The sequence below is a fragment of the Mastomys coucha genome, unplaced genomic scaffold (genome assembly GCF_008632895.1).
Source record: "Mastomys coucha isolate ucsf_1 unplaced genomic scaffold, UCSF_Mcou_1 pScaffold13, whole genome shotgun sequence".
In the NCBI taxonomy this organism is placed as follows: domain Eukaryota; kingdom Metazoa; phylum Chordata; class Mammalia; order Rodentia; family Muridae; genus Mastomys; species Mastomys coucha.
The window spans coordinates 24761085-24781720 of record NW_022196895.1 but is presented as its reverse complement, the minus strand read 5'-3'; the positions used below and the strand labels follow the sequence as shown (position 1 = coordinate 24781720).

At 37.8% G+C, this 20636-nt stretch overlaps 1 long non-coding RNA gene across 2 annotated transcripts in view; it reads left to right on the top strand.

Moving 5' to 3' along the window:
- The first annotated feature begins 404 nt into the window (after positions 1 to 404).
- The window catches only part of LOC116087569, a 51322-nt gene continuing 31090 nt past the window's right edge, over positions 405 to 20636 (top strand). The window contains exons 1-3 of one of the 2 annotated variants that reach the window (XR_004117486.1): positions 405 to 522; positions 667 to 803; positions 4473 to 4540. This is a non-coding gene — a long non-coding RNA (uncharacterized LOC116087569). The remainder of the gene's footprint in view (positions 523 to 666; positions 804 to 4472; positions 4541 to 20636) is intronic. The other variant, XR_004117487.1, reaches the window with a different exon arrangement.

Here is a 20636-nt window from a genome sequence, read left to right as displayed (position 1 = left end):
TTCCCAGCTACTCCTCTCAACACTGTCCACTACAAAGGACAATACATAATTTATCAGATTATTTTCATATATCCATGCATATTTTATTTTCCCATACAAACACATTTGAGAAAAACCTAGGGTAGGCATATTATTGATAAACAAATCAACTGAGTTTCAGGATGATGAAATGAGTGTCTCACATACCCCAAGGCAGCAGTTTAGAAAGAATTACACCATTATGTTTCTGCTATATGAGTAAAACAATTACTCCCTCAGCATTTGCTAAACTCTAATATCACTCCAAACCCAAGACCTTTAAGAGACACCCTCAGGGTTACTGGCAATTAGGATGTACCCCATGGAGAAGGCAAGTTCCTGCAGCATTTATTACAGGATGCAGTTCTTTGTCCTCCCTCCTCTACCTCATAAACTCAGAACACTCTGTGACATAGAATGATGTAATTTGAGTGCAGAAGTCTGGAGGCTTAAGCTTACAAACAGGAGGTATAATATGTCAGCTTCTGACCCATCGGACTACAAGTAAGCATTTGCTGGAGAGACCCTTTACTAAACACTGAGTCAGCGCCACCATGACTAATCAAAAGCCTCAAAACCTGGAAATTTCCCAAGTTGTCCACTGAACCCAATTTACTAGTCTTTTAACAAAGTGAATTTTCATTGCAGGCCCTATCTTCAATCTTCTACAACACCTTCAGCATCAAACCCAGTACATCACTTCCAGTGACATCTTCATTTACGCATGGATAAGGGTCCCCCCACCCCAGAAGCCAGAGCAAGCCAGCTCCCCTCAGATGGAGTCAGTGAGTACCCTCAAACTGTTTTCAGCTTCCTTATAATTGGAATGTTTTATATAAAAGCATATGCTTTTTTGACAACTTGTTTAATCCACATTTAAAGGGGAGATTGAAACTCCACCAAACTTCAAAAGAGATTAGTTGAATGTTTCCATATCCGACTCAAAGAGATTCGTTGTCCCTCTTACCCTGCACTACTTCATTCTCCTACACATGTAAATATTTGTCTTATAAATGCTGCTGTGAAGATAAATCATTTAATTAAGAATCTGAGTCACATAACTGGAGAAGAGAGAGAAATATCAAATGGCACAGGATGTATGACTCATCTGCACGGCAGAAATGGCATATACCTGTTCTCTAGAAGAGGAAAGAAGTCACATTTCCTATTATACAATGAGGAAATAGCCTCCACTGCGACAGACATTGCTTTGAAAAGTTGCTAATGATTTTAGGAAATGCAGCCTAGGAGACAAATACTTCCAGGAATGTAGCCAGACACTTGGATGGAGGTATGCATAACTCAGAACATTTGCAGCTTTCACAGAATTCCTTACAGAAGAACTCAAGAGATCAAGGTTTAATTTTCTTTCATATGATTCAGTGTTCAAAGGCTGGGTCAATGTTTGTGTAGTATAGCAGAACCTCATGGGCAAGATGGTTGAGGAATAGGGAATTGTGAAGGAGACCACCTTGGTGCAGAGTGCCATAGGTGAAGGGCACAATGACATCATCTTAAAGGACCCAGTGGGGAACAACATCATGGGGAGGAACAGAAAGGGTGGACATGTTATGGAGAAAGGCAAAGAGGAACAGGGCTTCATTGAGAAAGGTACCTCAGGGCAGAGCAATACACTGGTAGACAGAGGCCAAGCATCAACAAGAGAAAGGTCTAAGGTAAGATCCAGCCTCTAGTAGTCTCTTTCAAAGAGGCTGCCCCTTCCATAGTCCAGTAAATGCTACCTTCATCATTACATTAAACCATTATGCAGAACTGAGCTCTCATGTACACACCCAGACTATATTTGACTGGTTTCCGAGGTTTCCTCCTTCTAGTCAAGTTTACAGTTAAAATTGATCATTACAGACAAATTGTACAGACATATAAATGTGTACCTCAATTCATTTAAGAATTGGTATGGATGTCCCTTATAAAAGGACCATTTGGAAGGTTCTAAAAGTAATTAAAGGGAATTTGGAGATGGGATTTTCTCTCTCTCACCTTCTTGAGGCACACTTGCACTGAGTCTGTGGAAACCACAATACCTCTAAAAAGACCTTGCCAAAGAAAAAAGTAGAACCAACAACAAAGAAACTTGATCAGTTTTACTTTAGATATTGAATTAAAATCTAAAGCTCAGAGTGAGTTTGCTCTGCATTTGGCAAAATGCTATTGGTTCTCAAAAATGTTCCAACTATACTAAGGCATGATCGCATTACCATTACACTTTCTCACTTACCCAGTTACTTAGCCACATGAAGATCTGACAGATCCCATCAAAACTTGCTTCAATGGGTGAAGTTTGTGGATTCAAATCTACAATGCCTTCTGCCCCATCCCTCATCTTGTCACAGCATAAGCTTTAGGAAGTCATCAGCCTCTGTGTCTTATAGTGGGAATGATATTAACGTTGTCTAGTTACTTCTTATTCATTAAAGAACAGATTCAAATGACACAAAATTATTGTAACTTCTTACTATGTGGTTAATGTAACTTATAGTTTCCAAATGTGTATATTTCTTTTTAAATATATTTCAACTCCAATAACATGACATATAGTCACAATGTTGTAAAACCATCAGCACTACCTGAATCTGAAAGTCTGCCTCTTTTCTCAAAACATTAAACACTGAAGGATCCCATTCCATTTCTTCTCCTTCCTCACAGGTGTTGTATTTATTATGGTAGAATCTCTTCTTTGATCATAAGTGGAAGCACATTGTCTATTTTCTTTTCCATCCAACTCACTTCAGTTGGGATGCTGCCAAGGATGTCACCTAGTGTGCAATTCTAACTCCTTCACCATGCTGAGTGACACTTGCCCACGCACACACTATGGTTAGCTGTATCACTTCTTTGTTGAAAGAAGCTTTAGTAATAGTCTATATTTTGTCTTTTCTAGAAAAGACATAAATGGGATATTAACTTCAGCTCACATGTACCTATTAATCACAGTAGAATTTTTAGATTCTTCATTTACTGCTCAGAACATGTCATTCATTCTCATTCCCCCATTCTCCCATTGTATGTGTCTGTGTGTGCGTGTATGTGTTTGTGTGTATATGTGTGTGTGTGTGTGTGTGTATCTGTGTGTGTGTATATGAGTTACTGATCCTGCTGTATCTGAAACGGTATCCTCCTGTGTGGTGATTAAAACAGAGGACCACGTTTTCTTTTGGGTGCAGATTTGCAGTTTTGGAAACATATATTCTAGTGTTCTGTTCCCTCATTGGAGGTCTTTCACACACATTCTTTAGATATTTGTGGAGATTCACTTTCCTAGTCTCTTCTTTTGATACCCTAGTGGAGGAACAGTCATCCCCTCCTGGATCACAGGATGTTCCCCTAGCTCTTAAGTGTCTCATTCATCTTATCCTTAAATTCTGACTTGCTTCAAATAAATTTTATATGCTAACATGTCCAAATCTTTTCTTTGACCAATGCTTATCTGCTTTCCCTCAAGTTACATGGCGCCTTACTTACCTTTCCTGAACTAATAATCTTGTTCCCCTTGTGATGAGTCATTTGTCCCTGTGTGAAGTATTATGTGACTGCTGGTCTGATCTACTCTTGTGATCTACAAACATGTCTTCATGTCATTACCACACTGTTTTGATTACTCTGATTCTGTAGTTTATCTTAAATTCTGTTCTTTTCTCAAGATTGCTTTGGTATGGTGTTGTTTGATATTGTGTTCAAAGTTTATAATAGATATTTTCTATCTCTATCTGAAATAAGATTTTGACAGATCTGGTGTTAAATCTATGGTGTTTTTTCCTCTTTCTGTCTTCTGTCTTCTTCCTTCTTCTCTTTCTCCTTCTTCTTTTTGCTTTCTTTTTTGGGGGACGGGTCTTTGCAAACTTAAGTCACTGAATCCTTGAGCACATGTGTTCTCCTGCTCATGTTGTCTTTAATTCCTCTCAGAAACATTTTTACTCTGAAAACCCAAATGTTTTCTTTCCATTTTCATTAAATTTGTTCCTATCTTTTAATTCTTTTCAATGATGATATAAATTAAAACTCTGCCTTCCTGTCTCTCTCTCTCTCTTTTTTTTATGTTTGTTTTCTTTTGTTTTTTCAAGACAGGGTTTCTCTGTGTAGCCCAGGCTGTCCTGGAACTCACTCTGCAGACCAGGCTGGCCTCAAACTCAGAAATCCAACTGCCTCAGCCTCCCAAGTACTGGGATTAAAGGCATGTGCCACCACTGCCTGTCTCTTCCTGTTTCTTAGAACTGATCTTACAACAAGAAATAAGGCATCCAAGGTACCTGTTACTGTCTTCACGTCATGATTCAAGAGGCTTATGAGTTAAATTTTGGTCTAATTTGTAAGATCATGATCCATTTTTTTTTTTAGATGATGTCTTTAACCCCGACATGTCTACATGTTTGTCTGTGTTATTGATCTTCACTCACACCGTGCTGAAACCATGGTGTTGATTCCCTTCCCTCTAGCACACAAGAGTGTTATGAGAGCAAACTGAGCAGTTCCTTGGTGAATCCTTTGGAAGATCTTCAGACAGGTATCTATACAGTTACTCTTCCTGAACCTAATTCTCATACAGCTGCCTTGCTTGATGCTGCAGAAATACCAGGAACAAGTGAGCACAGGATGAGATGACCCCCACAAACCCAATCTGGAGGTTAATTGTGGCTTGGTGTAGCAAATTGAACAGGTCATCGGTGACAGTCACAATGTTTCAGCCATGAAGCACTCACTATTATAAACTTTGGGAATATCCATATAATGATTGCCTGTGTGAATGCTGGATGCTAGTACTACATCACACAACAGCAAAGCTACACCCTGTGGATGATCTAACAACTGCATCTTCTGTAGTACTCTATATGGAAACTTCAGGGATTTTTTTTTCCTGTTCTTCGTTGCTTATGTCATATATTATTTTATTGCATTTATTTATGTGTCTGTTTACTTTCAAGGAGAGGCAACTGTTTCATATCTTTGTCTTAGAAAAGAAAGCAACAAGCAAACAAACAAACAAGAGAAAACAGCGTATATTTCCAGAATTAATTTTTCCTTCAACTATGTGGCTGAGGGAATCAAACCTCTCTTTAGGCTTGGTAGTAAATGTCTGGACTTTCTACACCATCTCTCTACCTTGGAAAAAATGTTTAAACTTTTACCTTTATTTTGGTGAATGAGAAGAAAACTCTTATTTCAAGTGATATGTAGTTATATTAGCAATTGCTTTTCTAATCATGTGTTTGAAAAAATTATATTCTTGTATGTAAGAGAGTTATTAACCACTTAAAGATACTTAATTTCCATATTCACATAAACAACAAAAACAGTCTCAGCAGGGTATATTTATATATTTGTTCACATATATAAGTGCATACGACAAAATAATGAAAGAAAAAGAGGCTAGCAACATGGGACTGGGTGGTATTAGAGAAATTGGATGAAGGGCAATAGGGAGGGGCTGGTGTGATGAAAAAGAGGTGGGAAAGTGAGGCTATTTCATTTCAATTACAAACATATCTTTTAAAGTATAAAAGGTATAAATAAAATACTTGATTAAAACATCATCATTTAATATTTATAATACATTTGAAACCACCCACATTATACTTCTTTGACCTTCTAATAAATTGCTACACATTTAGTCTTTAAAAGATCACATAATTTTGTTCTTTTGTAAATTTTTGAGGCTATGTCTCTAAATGTCTCTCAGTGTCTAAGGCAAATTTCTCCCAACATGCTGGAAAGGCTTATTTGTTTTTATCAGGTTCTGACAATCTTTATCTTGTGAACTTCTTACTTGTTTTCCTGCTTGACCTGTCAAGCCAGGTGGTTTTCAAAGCCCATCCCCTCACTTTCCCTTTCCTGTCTGCCATTTTCAGCAAAGAGGTCTTTTGAAAATGAGTTAATTCACCTTCTAGTCATCTAGAATAATCTTACATCTCAAGATTCTCTCATGAACTATGTGAGTATCATCTACAGTTTGGATTATAATCCAGCTTCTAGGATGAAGGTAGACATTTTCTGGCTTCTGGCAATGTAAGCTCTATCTTTACATCTAAAGTCTAGACAGAATCTTGCTCAAATTCCATCTTTTTACTTGAGAAGAAAGATGAGAATTAAAAAAAAAAAAAGATACACACTCAGTTGTTGTTCTTTGATGTTTCCTACTCCCATGGTGTTTCAACTCCCTAGAAACCACAGAGAAGATGTCAGTTTCAGCCTACTTAACCTCAGTATAAACTCATCTTTCCTACAGCAGAACTGATTTTCTCCTTTGTTGTGATTTGTATGCCTAAACACTAGTAAACCTTCCCAGTATTTTTTTTTTTAATATTTATCCTCACTTCAGGGATCTTTCCAGGTCCATTTTCTCTTCTGTTTCCACCCAGCTTTGTGTCTTTCTCCATCACCAAGACCAATCTGTGCTGCCAAAATACCACTGGATAGGTGGCCTCGCAGTGGTGCATGGCAGGTATATCAGGGGCTACATTCTGAGAGATACTCACTGTGGCTTCTCCCAAGAACTAAACACCAATGGTTCCATGGCTAGGAACCATTGGCTATTGTGTACCCAATATTGTGTACTCTTCTATCCACTCTGAAAATTGGTCTGCTGGAGTCAGCACCAGTTTGTTCTACTGATAATATACTAAATACTAGGGTGCTGGTAGCAGAAAGAAAATTAAATCTAGAATATTCTATTGGTAGTTATTCTAAGGTAGCCAAATTTTGGATATGATTGTTCATTTATATTTTCTACACAGTAATAAGTAATTTTCCATCTACTCATGCATCTTTGTCTTATTGCTTCCCAGCTGGAACAGATTCTTTTTGAAAGTTAAATAGGCAGAGTGACAAAAGAATCACAAGGTTTATATATTATTTTTCTATTTGCACACAATGAAAACGGCTCATGAACTCCAGGTGTGTATAATGCATTTAAAGCTTGCCTACTCACAAAAACAGGGACATGTGTCTTCCTTTCCCCAAGATATCCTACTTTTTATTTGTTTTCTTTTGATTTTAAGTTTCAGAATGATGCATCCTGCCTCTGACAAGTGACAGTAATTACAGAATCAGAAAGCCACATGTGGAAAGGGATGCTTTGTTGATGTCACTCTTCTCACACGCCAAGTGTTCTGATGGACTCAAAATACATTAAACGAAAGTTCAAGGCTGCAAAAATTAAATGATAATTGCACAATTTTCTTGTCAAAGTACTTACAATTCAATGGCCATGAGTGTGATCTTCATGCCAATGGATTATTTTATAATATAAAGAATCTGTTTGGGATTCCCTACATCAAGAAAATTTGACTCATGTTGAACCTTAAAGCCTGTGACTATCACCCATATCTTTTATTAGAATTAAAAACATTGGCAAAGACACAGCAACACACTTGATTCTAATCAGGCAGTCAAGTAATGTGGTCTGTTTAAGCTGTAGTTTGCAGGCAGTAAGAAGAGCAGAAATGAAAGGCTTTAAAGGCCAGAAGAGATCGACACTTTATTCAGTGCAATTCTTATATTTTATCTAAGAACTGAAGAAATTGAGACTCCCTACATTTTATGGACTTACGTAGTAATTTAATTTTATAATGTTAGGATGAAATTTTCCTTCTTCTACACTTTGACCTCTCCAGTACTAGCAGGAGCTCAAAATCTTGGATCCAAGCACATTTATTGATCTTCCTTGAGCTCTGGTCCTATGCTAAATTCTGGGCTAACTGGAAGAACATGTGCTTGCACTTAATGAATTTAACTTAAGCAGCAAAATTGCCCTTCAATAGAGTTGTTAATAACCTAAGGTACTTGGTCTTTAGAAGCACAGAGAAATTGCCTGCATCCCAAGCTTTTTCTTACTCATAAAGAATACATCTTTACCTTTATAACTACCATCCCGATCCCATCTACCCCATGTGTCTAAAGTTATCTTTCTGAATGATATACTTAAGGGATTTTAATCTGGCTACTTAGTGTCTTAGTATGGTAGTTTTTCACTATATAGAATGGCCTGCCTGTCCAGCATGCCTAGCTAATCTTTCCATATGCTTTCATAACCAGTTTTTCTTTGGCTATCACAATACCTAATTCCACACTCCTTATAAAGCCAGCTCATATCACCCATTATTCTATGTCTGGTACAATTAAGTGTTCTGTTTCCTGCTTTTTAAAACTCAGTACAATATTGGTAGTTATTTGTTACATAAACACTCTACCATAGAAGGACCACCTCCCACCTCTGTGACACCTATGAAGATTCCAATACCTGGACTTTTTTTCATTCATGTAGAAGACTCTTCATAGATAAAAGAGACTAGGCAGAGTTATCTCACACTTATTTATCAAAAAAAGAGTTACTATGATCTTAAACTGCTTACTCAATGTTGAACAAGGTTTAGGCACAGTGATCAGCAGTGTGAAGCCTCAGTACAAATTTCTCAGAACTCAAAGCAGAAAACAGGGTCCGTATGGCACTTTCAAAAATTCTATAACTGGTGATGACATTTTACCTAGAATAATACAACACTAACAGGTAGGAGAAATGCCAGAGACCATGAACCAATAACTCCTTGCTAGGAAGCACAATTTCTATTGCCCATACCCCCTTATTTCATATGCATTTTTTCTGGTCTGTCAGCTTTTCATCCATTTTATAGGTCTTTATTTTTCCAGAGCTTTTTACAGAAAACACAGTCATGTTCTTCCCAAACAGGTTTATCCTGGAGGCTCTGGAAAGAACTCGTCAGTCTAGTTAATACTTAAAAGGGCAATGGAGCCTTCTTGCGTATCTAATTTAAAAATAAATAATACAGCTCTCAGCTTTGCAAATCTAGAATTATCTTTGCACCACTGAAAAGATTTGATGTTTTCAAGTCGACAGTTGGAATCTAATCAGCCACCTAACCATCATATTTCCAAAGCTGTGGGGACTTGACTGTGATCTTTTCCACAGTCCCCAGCTGCCTAGGATTGTCTTTCACTGGTACTATGGCAGTCAGATTTGGGAAAAGCTCCACGAAAACTATGTTCTGGAAGCCAAGCCCATGGCAGAACTCTTATCTATAACCCCTGGTAAGGAGATATCCACTTATTCCTGGGAGTGTGCATAGAATTCTCCAGTAACCAACATGTACCCCTAAAAACAACGTCTTCCCTCTTTCTAGAAAAGTTCAGGAGTTTCACAGCACAAATTGCAAAAACAAGTTCATGATATAAATCTCTACAAATGTCCTGCAGAGGCCTCGGAATCCCCAGACAGGAGCCATACCCTGACTTTTCCCTTTGGAAATGGCTCCTTTAGAACTTTCCTTAGATCATAAAGCCTAATGTTTTACTCTCACTGTTACAGAATATAAGAAATTGAAAACCAAGTATTCTGGTTCTCAGTGTCCAAAGTCACAGAATATACTGACTTGGCTCTGTTGCCTTTAAGTTGAACATCATGGCAGGAAGTCCAAAGAAAATGCTCTCTTAATGAACTCTAGGAGACAAGGACAGAGGAAGAGGTCAGGGTCCCACCCTACCCTTCAAAAGCAAGATGATGATGATCCAACTCCATTTCCACAGGCTTCATCCCCAAAGGTTCTGTCACTTGCCCACAGGGCCACAGGTTGGCCACCATGTTGTTAAGAGCTGAGATTTAGGGAACATTCTAGAGTCTCTGGTTAATACCAGAGGATTATATTTCTGAAATTACTATCCATAAAGGAGATGTCTCTCCTTTCTCTGGTTTTTATTTGGACACTGGGAAACTGTGGTGCTGAAAAGAAAAAAAGAGAAAGATGAAAAAAATCAAAAATAATCTAGAATGCCGTGGGCTGAGCCTGTTTGGAAAGGTTCTATTGGACCTCTATGTTCCCTTTTCTTTTTACATGAAAAATACTACTTTTGGAATTATTGCTAGATTTACATTAGCACATTTATCATGCTTGTGTGTAGAGTGGTATAAGTTTTGGAAAGAGTAAAACTCATGTTTTATGGCTCCTGTCAAAAATACTATCTCTCATGTATGATGTGCAACCTATCAGACTCAGATGGGAGCTTCAAGCTAAGATGTCACTCAACTGTTCCCCTGAAACCACATTCTAGTCTGCTGTGAGATACTTAGTTGCATTGTGTGCTGTGAACACAGGGCTCTGCCACTCAAGGCCTTGCTGTTTCAGGCTTGATGTGTACTCACACATCAGGACTTATGTGGAAAGCACTGCCTTTGCCTTTCAAGACAAGGCAGACACACTTTCTAAAGCAAGCTGTCAGCTTTCCCTTTACGTCAGAAGCTGTGTTCCTAATATTTAACTGGGCAAAATTTCTTCTGGCAAGAATTGCCCAGTGATTGGACATACCATGCTTCAAGTCTATGATAGCACCCCAAATCAAATTACAAAGATGCTACCCTGACAAGAACGGCTTCCTTATTCTCAATGTCCTAGCAAAACATACTTTATTTCTCAGTCATGGCACTGTATATATTTTCATTTTCTGTTCTCATTTCCTGTGAGATTAATGCCAAAGGACATCACATCACACTTCTCAACTCCATTCACAAGTTCAGTAGAAATAGTTCAACTGTACTTATGAAGGAATACAGAGACACAGGATTTTCTATAAGGAAATAGATGTATCCCAAAGGGTCAGTAACACATCTGAAGACCGTTTGAACAATTTTCTTTGAGTTTAATTATACAGTAAGATAATTACTAAATTTAGAAAGCATTTTCATACATCCAAATAACCTTGAAAGAATCATGGCAGCTGCTATTTGTATTTACCTCATAGAGCATCTAATTTTCTGAGAGTTCTTGAAGCCAAAATACTTTAAGTTGTTTTTCTGTAAGGATCAGCCTCATTTATATGTGAAAAAAGTAAATTAGACTACCTGTATTCTCTTTCCCAAGAAGAGAATGCTCCAGCTAGAAACTAATAGATAATAGAACGAAACCAGGTTCTTGCTTCATGGTCCAGATGCTAGCCTAGTTGGCTTTGCCTGCATATAATATACACAGCAAATAATCTCCATCTCATCAGGACAGATTATTTCTTTCTCCCTTTGTGTTTTAATTCCCATTGGAATAGCTAAAAGCACTCAGATCTTAAGAGACATATGCTTATGAAGCAACAACACAGTATGCACCAAAGGACAATGGTAAGTCAGTAAAACGATTTTAAGTATGAGCAGAATTTATGTTGAATTACATTGGCAGGCTGTATGTTATATAAGGTAACATTACGTTCTAACAACTTATAACCATCCAGTAGAAACATGTATAAATTCTCTCAATTGTGAAAATTCTGACCACACAGCCAACATTGACAGTCCTTGCTCCTGAATATATTGGTAGTGGTACACTGTAGTCAGAAGACTAAATTTGTATGTGGTTCTTGATCACAAAATTATAACATAGAACTTTTACTTAAAATTTTAAATAATAAAACACAAAGGTACCTATTAGCCTTTTATTTATAATCTTTATGTGTGGAATTACAAAGGCGTTGTTCTTTAACTCAACTTCTTTAGAAGCAAATTCTTTGGGAAATATATACCACACAGATGCCCTTGTTATCGACTGTGTTGTTTTGCTACAGTTTTTAATGAAGTTTCTCAGTGTGGTCTCTAGATAGTTTTAAGATGGCATGGGTCATGCTGAAAGGATTAGGTATTTGTGGAATTAGAGAGTTAATGGTTGAAGGTAATCTACTCAGTGTTCAGGAAATAAAGAGCAATATTGAAGGCTGGCAATTATAAATATCTGTTATATATTTATCATTTTCCTTGATCCTGTTATTCATTCTATTGAACCATCCTACCTGAGGTGACAGTGAAAATTGCAAATTTGTCACACATTGGTTAAAAGTATTGATCATTTGAGAATAATTAAACTTGTGATCACTCTCTGGGAAGCAAACTTGAAGAGGATGTGTTCTTGTTAACTCTGTGATATTCCTGGACAATTAACACACATTCAGTGTGCTTATGCATTAGAGGGTACAATCTATGGAAAGATAACACTGTTTTTCAGATGCAGATAAAAGGTTGTGAATGTAGATAGCAATAATAGATGATCTAAAAACATGCTATAGTTTCATGTTCTTTCTATCGCCTTCATGTCACAGCTTAACAAGCCCATGATTGGGCTTTGGGGGCCTTTTCTTTATTTGCAGTTACTCAAGAAAATCACATATATTTGGGAAAATGTGGTGGATAATATAAATATAAATGGAGTCCACAAATTGCTTAGTTCAGTGAAAATGCAAAAAGCCCATTGTGGGAAAATTTCTTTTAGGAGAAAAAAGTTCATATGAATTACAGGGAAGAAAATATGAAATGGGTGTAGTCCTTTGATAATTTTAGTATGAGCTATTTCCCAATTTGGAGCCAAACAGATTTTCTTGTGTTTTTTTTTTTTTTTTTTTTTTTTTTTTTTTTTTAATAATACATTGTCTTTCTGTACAGCTTCTTATGCTAATGTGTCCATTGGTGCAATAGAATTTAGTCTCTTTCCTGAGTATGACGCTGCCTTCTTTGAAATGCCACCATGCTAGAGCATACATCATCATTTGTCAAATGCATTCTGGGATTCATCCTTATTAGTTATATGGCACTGAAATGAGAACTCCTACCAGGTCTCCAAAGAAAACTGCATCATACTGTAACAGAATTGGCATTGGTCCCAGCAGCCACTTGGATTTGATTAGAACAGTTCAGGTAGAAGTCAGAAGGGTCATCAGCTTGTAAACAAGGACCATTGTCCTTAAAGAATCAGATTCCACATCTCATCTATTCCTATGATGAACTGATAAGAATGTCATTTGAATTCACAAACTGATCTTAACCTTGGAGATGGAAAGATCACTCCTCAGAAATGATCTTCCAAAGAAAACTGTCTCAAGAAATTTCTACTTTTCTCTTGCCTTTCCCATAGACTTCCTGAGATGCATATTTTCTTCCATTAATCTCACACTTGTAGAAATAAGCACCATAGTAGAATATAAGCTGAGCAAAAGGATAAATTCCTTTACTTCAACCAAGTGTTTTTCTTTTGTGTCCTAGATGCCAAGAATGCACTCATTCAATTCTGGGCTTTCGTTTTAGTGGTAAGAACAAAAATTCATCATTTATGATTTTTCAAGACAGAAAATCTGAAAAGTTTATTCTGATCATTAATCAGCCCCTTTAATTAAGCACAGTTATATCCCATCATCATTGCTGTAATTATTGATTGATTAATCTTTCCATTATTAATTAAAAGTCTTAATTAAACTTTCTCTGGTCTTATTTAAGTTAAAATATAATTACTATGTGATCTCCCTGTCACGTGCAACATACCCTGCTTATCTCATGGTATGGTCACATTTCAGTAGTGAGGACTCACATATGAGCACACTGAAAACAACTGTGGCAATTTCCCTGTAAATATTCACTCAGCAGGTATGTGTGTGCAAACACACAGGCTCATTGTTTAAAAGAAAGTATTGAGTTGAAAAGGCATTACAGAATATATGATTTTTAAAATCTTAGTTTATAATTAGAGGACAGTTTCCTACACTTTCACTCACCAATACCAGGACCCAGACTGAACAAGAAAAAAATCAAATTCATAAGTCTGTAGATCCCAGGAGTGGGAAGATATTGACAAGATCCCCATTCCCCCTCTATACATAAATGATTGGCCAGATTTAAGGGTGAGGCTGGTGAAAAAGAGAATATTGGTTTTTGCAAGTTCTGAGCATTTGAAATCTCTTCACTTGAAGTATCTTGGTGTGCTGAGATCAATCCTAGGGTCCCCATACAAGCGAAGCAGTGCTATTCAGTGAGCTTTGTCCTCAATCTGAGAATCTTCTGCTTATGAAGAAATATTTGTTGTACTAGTCAGGGTTCTTTAGAGTCACAGAACTTATGGAACTTCTTTTTTTTGGGGGTCGGGGTTTGGGACAGGGTTTCTCTGTATAGCCCTGGCTGTCCTGGAGCTCACTCTGTAGACTAGGCTGGCCTCGAACTCAGAGATCCGCCTGCCTCTGTGTCCCAAGTGCTGGGATTAAAGGCATGTACTACCACCGCCCAGCTGGAATTTCTACATTAAAAAAATTTATTTTATTGATTTACAGTCTGAAGTCCAACTAAAACAACATTGGGTAGCTGTGAATGGGAAGTCCAAGGATCTAGTGCTTGCTCAGTCCCATGAGGCTAGTTGTTTTAGCTGGTCTTCTGTAGAAGCTGGAATTCTAAAGAAGTAGGTTCCAACACGTGTGCTGGCAAGTAAGTGCATGCAGGCAAAGAGTGAGTCTTCGTTCCTTCTTCTGATGTCTTTATGTAGGTCTCCAGCATTAGCTATGGTCTGGATTGCGTACCACCACACCTGGATTTGGAACTTGCTTTGTCCCCAGCTGGCTTTGAACTCAGAAATCTGCTTCCCTTAGTCTCCTGGAATTAACCTTGTGTACTACCTTGCCTGGGCCTAAGCTTTTCATTGCCACTACGGCTGAAGATCTCCATATCATGATCCTGTTCAGAAGCCTGTATCATCCAGCCTCAAAATCTGGATTGAAGGTCTGCCTTCTATTTCTAGATTGTAGTTCATTCCAGATATAGTCACAATGAAAACCAGGAATATCGATCACAGTTGTGTTGAGCATAGTGAGACTGGTGAAGCATTTGACAATGATTTTGAGGTTCAAAGGTTTCATAGACTAGAAATTGACCATATTATACAGGATGCAAGAGTGTTCCATTTCAATAATCTCCACCTTCATACCAGAGATTGCATCAACTTATATGGAATGAAACCTACTGATGGATATGTCCACAAGGGAAAACTGCAAAACCTATGCTGTGTACTTCCAGTTTCAAGAGACTATTCACCATTCTCTGTAGAACATTACCAAAATCCAGTTGGTACCAGGAGCAGTTTCCAGTAGAAGAGAATTAAAGTAGGAAGAACTTAAGGGTTTTAGAATACCACCCTGAAGCTCATGCTACTGGGTTTCACATTCAGTTGGTTTTAAAGGCAAAGTATTTCAGTTTCTACAAGAAAAAGTTAACAGAACACAACACAACATATCATGTAACAATATTCTTTTAAATATACTTTATTTGACTTTGGGAAGAGAGAGAGCAGGAAGCAAGGAGGGAGGAAGGAAGGGGAAAAGGGAGGGATGGAGAGAGGAATGAAAGAAGAAAGGAAGAAAGATAAAAAGAAAGAAAGAAAAAAGAGAGAAAGAAAAACAGAAAGAGAAGTCTATCTTTTTATAAAAACCTTCCTAAACCCTGAGAAATTGTGAAGCACACAAGAAGTGGCCTCAAAATAATGAAAGCTGTTGAACCAACAAACAGGCCATTTTTCAGAAACACTGCCTCTTCCAAAAAACTCTAAGGAAGCAACCAACCAAACTACATCATCATCATCAACAACAACAACAACAACAACAATAACAACAACAAATTCCTCGCCATGTATTCAGCCTGATCAAGGCATCTCAGATGAAAAATGAAGTGAAAATTACAGCTATACAAATGCCACTTGCTGTGAACTAAGTCATCCAGATTGCTGCACGTACACACCCAGTTCCTGGCTTCCTGGTGGGAGAAAAATCCTACAATTTCAGGATATTTTTTGAACTAAAGCAAACACATCCTGTTCTCCATTTCATCTTCACTTTCACATCTACAGATTAATAGAAACTGAGATCAAAATATTCATCAAAACTTTGTGTTTGTACTGAAGAGGTACAGATTTTGTTCTTTTTTTTTTTTTTTCAGATTTTGTTCTTATCATTTCTTAAATAACACACAAGTATGCAATGCAGATTACATGGATGTTACACTAGTACCGTAATCTGGAGCAATCTGGAGACGAATTGAAATGTCAGGATGTTCTTAGTTCACATGCGAACAATTTGTCACATAGCAACAGAAAGTGGAATACCTAGGGACACTGGTGTATATGCAAAGCATCTTGATCTTACTGCCCCCAAATGTTTGAATACTGCATCAATAGTCACACCGTTCATTCCCCCGGGCCATGAACAAGGACCTCTTCCACTTATCTATACAATCCTTAATTGCCTTCACCATTGCTTTATAATCATTTTATACAGAAAATAAAAGGAAGTTGAATACTGATTTAGTGTACTTTCAAGTATTAAATTTTCAAATATTATAAATGAATTTTTATGTGATTAATATAAATAATAAATAAATATCTCATACATTCTAAGATTTCTGTTACACCTTGCATTTTGCAACTTAAACTGTCTGTATGTGCAAGACAGCATGTTTTGATCTGAAGAGACTGTAAGCGTGAAGAGAAGGGAAAACCTGAGGGAAGAATGGTAAAAATCTAATGTGCTTGGTAAATTCTGGTTTTCAAAAGTGAAATTCTTCATTATTTTTGATCTTTGAAACAAATTTAAGTGAAAATATAAATTTTATAAATGATGAAATATGATCCAAGAAAGAATCAAAGATTCAACCAAAACTTATTTAATGTTTAATATGCCATAATGCTAATAACACTGTAGAGAAATGGCCAAGAATGCACTTGTGGATGGTTATGGATTAACCTATGACATTTAAATGTCAGGATGTCCATTAATACCTGGTGACTCAAGCTAGATTTCCTAAACTCAAATGCAGGAAATCTCAACTTCTGCATCTGCAACCTGAGAGGAACTTATACCAGTACGGTCATTTAAGAACTGTTGGTCCAAGTGAACCACAAACTGAAAACCATTATGACCTGGACTATGCCCCCTGCATATAAAGCAAATGTGCTGCTTGGTCACTATGTGGGTCTCGGAATGGCTGGAGCAAGGGTTGTCCCTGAATCTCTTGCCTGCTTTCCTGTGGTTCCTGTTGCCTTAACTGGGCCTCCTTGTTTGGCATAACTGGGAGAGGATGAGCAGCTGAGTCATGCAGTGATTGATTTGTGTACATGGGGGAGAATGAGTTCCCAGAAGTGAGGCTTCCCTTCTCAAAGGAAAAGGGGAGGGAGGAGTAGAGGGAGGATCTGCATAATGGGGTTCTGGGAGGAGGAAAGGAGGACTGATATTGGGATGTAAAGCAAGTAAACTGTTAAGAAGAACTGTTAGTCCATAGAATAGTATGTCCCCTGTGGCTAATGTATAAGCCACTAAGTCAATGCTGTATCATTTCAGTACCTGCTTCTCTTAATTTCCTGAATGTTGGTCAGTTTGGGTTCTGCTTCTGATCACAGGGTTATCACCTACCTGATCTCCTCACACTTCTCTGTTTTGGGTCTGACTGGATTTTATTAGTTGAAACAAACTTAAAAATTTTACAGACCAAGTTCTTATGCTGGGATGAGGAAAAAACAGTCCAGAGAGGGTTAAGGTCTTGCCTGTGGTAGCTCTGCTAATTACTGACAAAATCAGGTCTCCAGACTCTGGTTCAGAGCACTCTCCACCCCTCCACATTGTCCCTCAAGCTAACATTTGCCCTACATTTTCTGCATGGTTGTCATGAGGATCAAATACGATTAAATAGGGGGAAGTGTTTTAGAAGTGCAAAATTATGCACAAGAGCAAAACCTTACTATTAATGGGCTTCCTACATGACGTCTTTGGTTAGAAATGGAGATGTTACTTGAAGCAGCTTTAATTTTTAATTTTTTATACATATGGAGATGCTGTGATGTACTTTCTAGTTCACACTGAGAATGACAGGTGTTAGAAAATAGTTTGCAATGTGCTTTTACTTACATCATATGATGCCCTACCAAGAATACAGACTACCTGATGCTTAGATGCTTAGAAGCAAGAACCAAAGGAAGAGAATGAAAAATGTAGAAAAGGGAAAAGGCCAGGACCTAGGTATAAACTCTTTGGACAGAGGAAAGTGCAGTTTAATCCCTCTGGAATACTTTATGAGCCAGGCAGGGTTTAAACCAACAACATTAAAGGCGGATCCTCAACAGGGGTCTTAGCCAGCCTAAATACTCACCAGGATTAATCTACAAAATTGTTCTTGCCTTTGTGTCTGTGTTGGGATATAGTATCCACAGGTTATATATGTGTTTTGAAGGTTTAGTGTAATATATATGCTATGTGTTCTATGGTATATCCAGGTATTGTGAGTGGGATGTGTATTGTCTGGTGTAAGTGTGTGTGTGTGCACACACACACGCACACTCATCTTTGTGTTATATATAGGATATCCATGTATGCTGTGTAAATTGTGTATTTATGTGTTATGGTGTGTGTTGTATGCTCATATTCATATGTACGTGAGCATGTAATAGACCAGAGATGGGTATCCCACTGCCTTCTGGCTTATTCAGTCATTGGCACACCCTGGACCTGATCCATTCGAGTAAACTGGCTGGTCAGAAACATAACAATGATCCTCAACCTTGCACAGGGATTCTGGCACATACCCCTTCCTGAACATTCTCAATCAGATTTTTTGCATGGGTGCTCAGCATCTGAAGTCAGTTTCTTATGTTCACTCTGAAGCCATTTACTTAAAGAACATTCTCCCAGCCCTTTCTAGTGTTTAGACGAGAGATTCTAACAAGAAGCACAGGATTCTCAGTACCTCAAAACCGCTATGCTCATGATATTGATTGAGACAGAGAAGACCCCAAGAAAAACCGTCTTCCATGCTTGCTGCACTGGGAACGTGGGCCTGCAGTCTCATGAACTGCTCCCTGAAGTAAGGACTAAGGCACATACCGGGTAGCCTGGCCTCTCCTTGGTCCTATGTAGTACCCCAGTGACTGCTGCATCTCAGTAGGAAATTGAATGAATGGGGGCAAAAAAGAGCAACACAATTTCCAGCCAGGAAGTAACTCCACCCTTGACTACTCCAGCTAGTTCTGTCTGAATTCTTGTACCTTCTGATCTATAGACAGCTCTTCTAAGACCAAACTAGAAGTGAGCCATGGGCACTCAAAAAGATTCTATGCCAGTTATATACAGCACTGCTCAGTTCAGGAGTTGGTGTTTATAAAGGATTCCTAAGGTCCAACATACAGACCCATATTTTATCTCAAATGGTAGATTTTAAGTATTAAATTGGGGGGAAAAGCAGTTGTGCTTAACATAAAATACCCAAGAAACCAAAGAAGATTGCAGCTTGGAAATATTTTTCTAAGAGATTCATATATGAAATCTGCAGACATTACTAAAACCACAGTCTCTTCAACTACAGGCCTATGCCTATCATAGGGATCTAATGCTTGAGTACTTAACTCAGGTTTTTTTCCTCAAAGAAGGCTGGAGGGTTCTATCTCTCATTCATACTCACTAAGTACTGCAGCACTGGATACATGCTTTGTATTGTTATTTAGTAAGGGATTAATATATCTAACTAACTGGCTGCTACTTGCTGATGCCAGAATATAGATTCCATCCAGTCTACAATGGAGTTGAACAAATTTCCAAGTCAAAGCCAGAAGGAAGCAAGCGCTCAGACTCATTGTTTTTTTTTTATGCCATTAAGGGCAGATTTGCAAGGTGGCAGCAAGATCATGTGTGCATTTGGCTGAGGATACAAATTCCAGGAAATGAAAGAAATCCCTTCAATCTTTCTAGTCTTTAAAAGCTACCTTGCAGGCTTTAGATTTGAAAATTAATGGGACTTTATGCTGTCCTTCATTGAGAGTCACAGACAGCTTGTGTGTACTACCTTGTATATCACATGACTTCCTGGAGCTCATAACAGCATGTTTGTGCACTGAAGCCAGGAGGTCCAGACTTAAGGCACTATCCTGGTGCTTACTAGCCTTATGCATGTCTAACCCTCTATTTCATTGCCTGTAAAGTGAGCGGATGCTTGCTCTACCCCAGTCATAAAGTTTTATAGGTTCAAATAAAATAATGAATGTGGAAGCACTTACCATAGTTAAGCACTTGCCACAGTTATTAGGACCATGAACTCTGGATTCAGATATGGCTTAAATACTTTTGTGTCGCCCCCAGTTGTATAAGCATAACAACTGTATAACTTCTCCTTGCTCCTGTTACTGCTTACATCTTTGGAGAGAAATAATGCTTTGTCTCAAATACTTGTTTTCTATAGATGAACATATAATTTCAAAAAATGTGATTCAGAATAAATATTGATATACATTAACTATTTAGTTAGTGGGCTGGTTTTGTATTATTGCTTATTTACAAATGAACACCTACCATGTTTTTGAAGTGTTATTAGCATAAATAAAAGAATTGGCTGTAGAGACCAGAACCAATATCTTATTCAGGAGTTGTGCATTGACTCGAGGATCAAAGTCTAGGGCATCTCACAAGTTTCTACTGCACTTGCTAAGAAACAGCCAGTACAAAACTGGCAGTGAAAACTGGGATCTTTTCTCCTTCACACATTTTACAAAGGTTTGTGTGCCTTGAAAATATGGCAATGTTCCTGATTTCTCTCTAGGAACATTCAAAATGATTTCTAGTATATTGTTCATGTAGGTTATTGTATGCTATTTGTAAGGTCCCAGGCAGTACCACAGACATATTTGTGTGTATGTGTGTGTGTGTGTGTGTGTGTGTGTGTGTGAGTTTATTAAAATCTCATTATCTGAAAGTGAAAGGGAAGAGTTACTTTATGAAAATAAATATGGGGATATAATATTTGCCAATAATTGTTTCCTAGAAGGTTACTGCAACAT